Source organism: Pipistrellus kuhlii, unplaced genomic scaffold (assembly GCF_014108245.1).
Source record: "Pipistrellus kuhlii isolate mPipKuh1 unplaced genomic scaffold, mPipKuh1.p scaffold_m20_p_12, whole genome shotgun sequence".
Taxonomy (NCBI): domain Eukaryota; kingdom Metazoa; phylum Chordata; class Mammalia; order Chiroptera; family Vespertilionidae; genus Pipistrellus; species Pipistrellus kuhlii.
Genome location: NW_023425427.1, coordinates 38,403,181 through 38,411,388, shown reverse-complemented (window position 1 = coordinate 38,411,388; position 8,208 = coordinate 38,403,181). Strand labels below are relative to the sequence as shown.

At 38.8% G+C, this 8,208-nt stretch overlaps 2 non-coding genes across 2 annotated transcripts; both read left to right on the top strand.

Annotated features, from left to right (window-relative positions):
- Positions 1-6,384: 6,384 nt before the first annotated feature.
- LOC118716791 lies at positions 6,385-6,464 on the top strand. Its single transcript, XR_004987255.1, has one exon. It is a non-coding gene; the product is annotated as a small nucleolar RNA U2-19 (small nucleolar RNA).
- Positions 6,465-6,617: 153 nt separating this feature from the next.
- Positions 6,618-6,686, top strand: LOC118716790. Its single transcript, XR_004987254.1, has one exon. It is a non-coding gene; the product is annotated as a small nucleolar RNA U2-30 (small nucleolar RNA).
- The last annotated feature ends 1,522 nt before the right edge of the window (positions 6,687-8,208 follow it).

The window sequence follows — 8,208 nt, the reverse complement described above, 5'->3', positions numbered from 1 at the left end:
GGACCTGTGGCACTTGCAAAATAACAGCCAATGTTAACTCCTCCCAGGCCTGTCTGGCAGAGCCATTCAAGTCTTGCAGATCTATTAACAAGACAAGGTTCCGCTAAACCCGTGGTCTGCAAACTGCCATTCGATAGCCACATGCAGCTCTTTGGCCCCTTGAGAGTGGCTCTTCCACAAAAATACCACGCCCTGGGTGAGTCTATTTTGAAGAAGTGGCATTAGAAGAAGTTTAAGTCTTAAAAAATTGGCTCTCAAAAGAAATTCCAATCGTTGTACTGTTGATATTTGGCTCTGTTGACTAATGAGTTTGCCGACCACTGCCCTAAATCAATTGGCTGCCTATCAATATTTATAATAATGTGCCATTAAGTTAACCAGCAAGTCTGTGCCTTTTTTGGTGCTTCTTTGAATTGAACATATATAGACTCTGAGGCCTCAGACTACAGATAACTGTTATAATGTGTCTAACCTGAAATCTCAAAAGCCAGCTCAGGGTAAACAGTCATAGATTTTTGTTTTTGAACTAAAACACAATATACAAAAGAATCTTCTATAACCCTTGCTGGTGTTACTTAGTGGTTAGAGCATTGACTCACACATCCAAGAATCACCTGCTTGATTCCTGGTTAAAGGTACTACCTGAGTTGCAGGTCCAATTCCCTGTCCTGGTAGGGCACATGCTCAAGGCAGCCAATCAATGTGCCTCACATCAATGTTCCTCTCTCTCTCTCTCTCTCTCTCTCTCTCTCTCTCTCTCTCTCTCTCTCTCTCTCTCTCTCCCCTCTCCCCCCCCCCCATCTCCCCCTGAATCCCTCTTTTCACTCTGAAAAGCAATGGGAAAAATATCCTTGGGTGAGGATTAAAAACAATAAAAAGAATATTCTGAAAATCTGGCAAAAAACAGGAAGGAATGTAGCTGTACATTTTAAAGCATCATATATCTGAGAAATGTGCTTTGACCAGCAACATAAAAAACTCATGGAGACAGTCTCTATAATAAGAGCAGATCTCCATTTTTTAGTCGACATATAATTGACATATCACATTATATTTGCTTCAAGTATACAACATAATGATTTGATATTTGTATATATTGTGAAATGCTCACCACAATAAGTCACTGATTTTTAGTTGGGAAATTCAGTATAAACTTACTTCACTTTGGTCTCTTAATTTTATTATGACAAACTAAAGAAAAGTACTTGAAATATAGTCTTGGGATTTAAATTTTCTTTCTAAGTATTTGCCATATTAATAAGCAAAAGGTCTTTGAAAATATAAAAATTCTCTTAGTATTACATCAGAGACACTGAATTTAGAACCTTTAATCTGGTCTAGAGTTGGTCAGAAGTCAAAATAAAATTATCTGTAGTGGGACCTGTGTATATATTATCTGTAGTGTTATTTTGGATCCTAGAAAATAAAATATAATTTTAGAAATATCATGAAACTTTTTTTTAATATATTTTATTGATTTTTTACAGAGAGGAAGGGAGAGATAGAGAGCTAGAAACATCGATGAGAGAGAAACATCGACCAGCTGCCTTTTGCACACCCCCTACTGGGAATGTGCTCGCAACTCAGGTACATGCCCTTGACCGGAATCAAACCTGGGACCTTTCAGTCCACAGACCAACGCTCTACCACTGAGCCAAACCAGTTTCAGCAGAAATATCATAAAACTTTTGAATGAAAGAAGTTAAGGGAAAAAGAGGTAGTCTACGATTTGCTAAGGAAACAGCGCATTAGACGAAATGGTAACATTCAATTAGAAGGTTAATGTAATTTTACCTATACTGGTTTTCACTGAGATGAATATATTTGCTTTATGGCATCCAGTGGTTGTTTCAATAGTAGAACATATATTCTAAGTAAATGGCATTTCATAAAAGAGAGCACATGTTCAATTTAATACATCATTTTTTATTATAGAGAGACACAGGAAGGCATTAATTTCATTCTACTACTAGTATTTGCTTAAACAAAGTCAATAAAGAAATAAAAAATAAATTTTCATTTTAAAAGGGCATACTTTTAATAAAGAAATTATGTTGGATCTTATTCAACTTTACCCTGTAGTAAATACGTACTTATCTTTTAGAAAACAGAGCATAAAATTCAAAATGAACAATTATATTTATTGCTTGTTGGCCTTTTTCTGCCAAAAAAAAATCAAATAATTTGTCTAAGGCTTACAAAGTTGAAAAACAAACATATGGAAATCTAAACTAATAAAAGAGAAACATGTGAATTGACCGTACCTCCTATTCAGATTGGGCCTAAACAGGCAGCCATCCCTAGAGGGGTCCCAGATTAGAGAGGATGCAGGCTGGGCTGAGGGACACACTCCCAGCATTAATTTTGTGCACCAGGCCTCTAGTACCTAATAAAAATGAAACAATGAAATATTCAAGGCAATACAAACTGTCCAGTGTTTGTTTTAAAGTTTCTTGTTTACTTATACATGTATTTCTTTATTTTCAACTTTATTTTAACTAAAATCACTGAGCCAACTTGAAAAATATATTTTATTTAGACAGAACGTACAATAAAGACAAGAAACGAAGGTAAAATATAAAAGATTTAAAAAATAAAGTTAAAAAGTCACTTTTACACATTTGGTAAACAGTTGGGGCAATACAGTGTACAGCATTATTTTGCAGACTCATATACAATGGCAAATGCCCATCTAAGCTTTCTAGGGCAAGGGTCAGCAGCCTTTTCTACAAAGGGTTACATTGCACCTGTATTAGACCTTGTGAGTCATAAAGATTCTGCAGCAACTCTATCATTTTATATGAAAACAGTCATATGTAAAATGTAAATGACTGGACATGGCTATGTAACAATGAAACTATTTATGAAAATAGGCAGTGGACTGGATTTACCCAGGGCTGGAGTTTGCACAATCCTCTTTTGGGAACTAAAGCAAAGATAGAGTCAATTACTGAATTTTAAGATGAAAGTCTACTCCAAAGAAGCATAGTGTTTTGTGTCTGTTTGTTTGTTTGCTTGTTTGTTTGTTTTGATGCTGAAGCTCACTAAGGGAAGCTTGGCAGTGGGCAATGTCAGTTACATCTCTACAATCACAAAAATAGCTTGTTTCCTACAGCAGCTGGTCACAGCCTCATGCACATCTATAAAATGAGGGTGAAATTCAGGATAAAGTTAATTTTTGGTCTTTTGTAGACAAAAACAAATGACTACACTGTTTGTTTTTTAATTGGATATTATAATAAAGGCATTTTAAATTTTGGATCTTTTTTCTTCTTGTGTTTTGCTTCCTTTGTTCGTCTTTATTATTTAATAGAAAAATCACTCCTTCATCCATAGCATGTGAAACGATACACTATCTTGCATTGCATTTTAAAAACTGAGAATTACATTAATGTTACAACATACATGTGCATTACTCTAAGAATGGTGAAGGAACCAGGAAAGAAATTACAGTCTGATATGGGAGATGGACATTTAGACAAAGAAAGTGTGATGAATGTTGTCATATGAAAAGACATAAGTTCTGGCTTTGTTCTCTGATGTGAGTTTCAGGCCCGCTATTTATCAACAATGGGATCTTTAGCATATCCCTTATGTCTCTGAGCCTTGGTCTCTTCATTTCTAGGATGAAGACAATATCAATGCCTTTCTCACTGAGTTGGAAGGGTTGATAAGACAAGACTTGGTATAATGGCACATACTTAATACTCATTCTTTAACTCAGGTAGGACGTACTGAGGTTCTAGGCTGTGATGGAAGTTTCAACAATAGCTGCTTATGATCCAGCTGCATGAGTTAACCTCTCACATCCATGGATAGATTTTGTTTTTTTGTTTTGGTTTTGTGCCTCTAAAGAGGCCTCTTGTTATGGTTTCTATTTGGAAAGAGGTGTCTTGAATGCTTCCCCCCAGAGCGCATGCGCGCGCACACACACACACACACACACACACACACACACACACACACACCAAAGGATCTTTAAAAAGACTGCTCAACTTAGAGAGCATAGTGGACGAGTATCTGAGCTAAGCCTAAGAAGTTCGTGAGCAGAAAGATGTTTAAAGTGGTCTCTTGCAGCAGAGGAAAGGGCTGGGGTGAAGACATTAATGGCACCCCTCACTTCATAGGGACAATGGACTCATGAGCCTTTCCCCTGGGACCACTCTTGAAACACACAGGAGAGGAAGCTGCAGTGGGCTTCATTTAGCCTTCCCAAGCAGTTCAGCTGGAGGGTGAAGGGACTTCTACAGCAGGTAGAGGCTGAGGAAGACTTTTAAGAACTGAGGGGGTATAGGAGAGAGCTCCTCAGGGATACAGTGGGAGAGGTATCCTCCAATATCCAATGAATGAATAAGAGAGTCAGCTGTCAGCCAGAGAGTGCTGAAATTACATCACTTGCGCAGCTTCAGCCAGTAATGCCTTCTGTCCCACTTAACTCTCCTATCTCTATTCTATTCCAACAGTGAAGGGGGCAGAAACCACAGTAGGGAATATATAGTGGAGAGAAGGAAAAGTGATTCAGCCTAAAAGGAAACCCAGATTTTTGACATATTCATAAGATGGGGCATTTGAATGATGGAATTAAAACTGTGTTTTGTGATTTAATAGGTTGTCCCAACACCTATAAGTGGACAGAGAAGCAATAGGGCCTGAGTTTTTATTCAAGGACAGGATTAACACTAGTTCCTACGAAAAAATGAAAGGGGCCATAGAGCAGAACAAGAAAAATACTATTTCCAATTTAATTTGGTTGATTTATGATTGTAGTTCATAATTTATACTTGTTAATGGTACATACATTTGTTATAGCTACATGTATATATCAATAAATTGAAATTACAACTAGAACTCTTTATAACAAGTACTGAACACCTCTCCTGGGTCAGGCACTGTATTAGGCCTAGGCATAATGAGGGGAATAAAGGATATTTCATAAGAAAAATAGACATTTAAACATATACTTGGGAGGCAGACTATCACACCCATTAGGAAGTCTTCTTCCTAATCTCCAGAACCTGGTACATGTTAGTTTTCATGGCAAAAGGGACTTTGGCCCTACCTGGTTTTGCTCAGTGGATAGTGTGTTGGCCTACAAACTGAAGGGTCCCAGGTTAGATTCCCGTCAAGGGCACATGCCTAGGTTACTGGCTTGATCCCCAGTAGGAGGCGTGTAGGAGGCAGCAGATAGATGATCTTCTCTCATCATTGATGTTTCTATCTCTCTTTCCCTTTTCCTTCCTCTCTGAAATCAATTTAAAAATATATCAAAAAGAGGGGCGGGGTGCTTTGCAGATGTGATTAAATTAAGGATATTAAGGTGGAGAGATTATCCTGGATTATCCAGGTGGCTCATTGTAATCATAAGGGTCCTTATGAGGGAAAGAGGGAGGCAGGAGGGATAGAGTCAGAGAAGGAGGTGTGATGACAGAGGTCAGAGAGGGAGATTTGAAGAGCCTACCTGAAGGTGGGAGAAAGGTCATGAGCCAAGGACTATAGTCAGTCTTGTGAAGGTAAAACCTGTAAGCAAATGAAATTTTTCCCAGGACCTCCAGAAACAACACAGAATTGCTGGCCCATTTTAGTTTTATGACCTTCAGAACTATAATATCATAAATCTGTGACTGTTTTAAGCCTCAAAGTTCTTGGTAATTACAACAATAAGAGGAAACTAACACAACAGGCAACAATAGTAAAGTATTAAATTATGATAAGGGAAATGCATAAATGTTAAAATCATATCTCAGTGTATTTATTAAGCTAACCCAAGAATTCAAGAAGGGCTGCTTGAGGAAGTAATATAAAATGTAAGACTAAAAAGGTGAACAAAATCAATCAGAAAAGAGGAGAGCTAAAGAATGTTCCAGAAAAGGGAAATGAGACATGAAGGCTTAGAGATGGGCAAGGGCAAGATAATATTTCAAAGAATTGTTAGAAGTTCAATATGTCTGGACAATAGAATTCGAGATGGAGGATGCATGCTAAGGTTGAGGTCAGACCATGAAGGACCTAATCAGTTATGACATGTTCCAAAGTTTGAACTTTTAACATAAGAGCAATGTGCAAGTTCTAAAGGATTTTAAGCAGGTGAAGGTCATAATCATATTCTCAAGTGTGCACTGTGGAGAGTGTATTAGAGGAGAGAGATTGAAAAAGGAAAGGCCAGTTAAGAAAATGTGGCAATCATTTAGAAAGCAGGTGGCTTTTGCTTGGACCTGGTTAGTAGCTATAGGAATAGAGAGTAGTATCCAGAAAGCAATTTGACAATAGAATCTGAATGATTTGGTGATTTACTAGATGTGAAAGGTGTCCTGAATCGTAAGATGATAGCATTTCAGGGGTAGAAAACACAAGAAGAATTCTCTGATATCTGCTCGTACTGAAGTGGATAAGTGATGAAAACAGCCAAATGTGCACATCAGAAGACCTTCCAGTCCACCTGAAGCATGATCGTGCTAGTTCTGAGAAGCAAAAGTGTAAAGTAATTTAAAACAATAAAAGAAAGAGAAAGAATTTATGTTTGTAAATGTGATAATGGATAAATGAGGACTTGCTGATGGATAAATGAGATTGAGGGTGGAGAGATGGAAACAATGTGTTTTGAAAGGCTGATTATTTCTGAACAATGATGAAAGGTTTGACTACTGACCTTTGTAATTATGAAGGTTTCTACACTTGATCTGAGCTCAGACTTAAAGGAGGAAGAGGAGGAGGAGGAGGAGGAGGAGGAGGAGGAGGAGGAGGAGGAGGAGGAGGCGAGGAGGAGGACGAGTACAAGAGGAGGAGCGTAGGCGGAGTAGGCTGATTAGGAGTAGTAGTAGAGAGCATGAAAGAGAAGAAAGAAGAAGAAAGCAGAAAATAAGAAAGACCGAAAGAAGGAAGGAATGACTGAAGGAAGGCCTGTCCTGCCGAGCCTGATACGGAGGCCGAAGGAAGGACTCCGCACTCACTTCAGCCAGAAATCCCTCCGCACACGAACGACCGCAAGACAGCCCGCCCAGAAGACCCGACCCCTAAATCCCGCAACCCCAACCACCCGTTCCTTGTGTAGACCATCAGTGCACTTATCAATATATTAGGCTTAAGGTGCCTATGAAATATACATGTGGAAACGTTCAGGAGCAGTTGGATTAATAGCATTGGAGCCTAGAAAAGAAGTCAGTGATGGAAAAGTCAATTTGTGAATCATCAATTTACTAATGGTTTTTGAAGCTTTGGGAGTAGATGAATTTACCTGGTTTCTGTATTAGCTCAATAAATCCTTAACAGTGAGGTGGCTAGAAAAAACTAGAACTGAGCTATGAAGGTCATCAACAGGTAAAGTGGAGGTATAGCAAAAGGAAAATAAAGAGAAGCCAGAAAGAAAGGAGGCAAACCAGGAGAGAGTTTGCCAAGTGAGGCAAGAAAGGAGAGGTTCATGAAGAAAAGATTTCAACAGCATTAAATGCTTCCAAGAAGTCAAGCAAGATCTCTGAAAAGCATCCACATTTGCAGTGTGTGGGAACTGACAGCATGTGTGAGTAAGGTCAGGGGTATTTTGCAAGGAAGAAAAATAACATTGGATGGGTTCAGGAAATTGAGACAAAAAATATAGATAACACCTTCAAGAATTTTGAGCTAGAAGGGGAGACGAGAGAATAGGATTTGCAGAGGTAATTTAGATCGAGGAAGGTTCTTTACTTCTTTTCTCTCTCTTTTTCACTGCTGGAAAGCCATCCATAATGGAATTCTGGTGTGACACATCCAGAAGTGAAGGAGAGTTCAAAATGCAAGCAGTTGGAGGGCAGCGGGGTGGGGGGTGGGGGTGAGGGGGTTGCGTGTGTCTAAGGAATCTGGAGGAGAAAGGTCCCATAATTTTGATATATGGCAGATCAGTTATGGAGATGGAAATTCAAGTTTTCCTCAGCCCAACAGGAAAAAGAGAAAGATGGAGGCAGCTTGTAGCCTGGACAGTAAAAAGTCCAAGAGTTTTCTCCAGTGATTTTAAGTAATCTCCTGGACTTGGGGAAAGATGGATGAGCTGAAAATTTGAAGAGACTTGGGAAGGTTTGACAGTATTTGTGAGAAATGGGATTCACAGACACTATGGGGATCCTGGGTAAGATTAGCAATCATGAGTGCATTTTGGCACCAACCTTCCCTTTTGGATGACATTTTTAGCAGTGTTTGGCAGAATTTGGCAGCCTTGGTGCATACATAGGGGGGAAATGT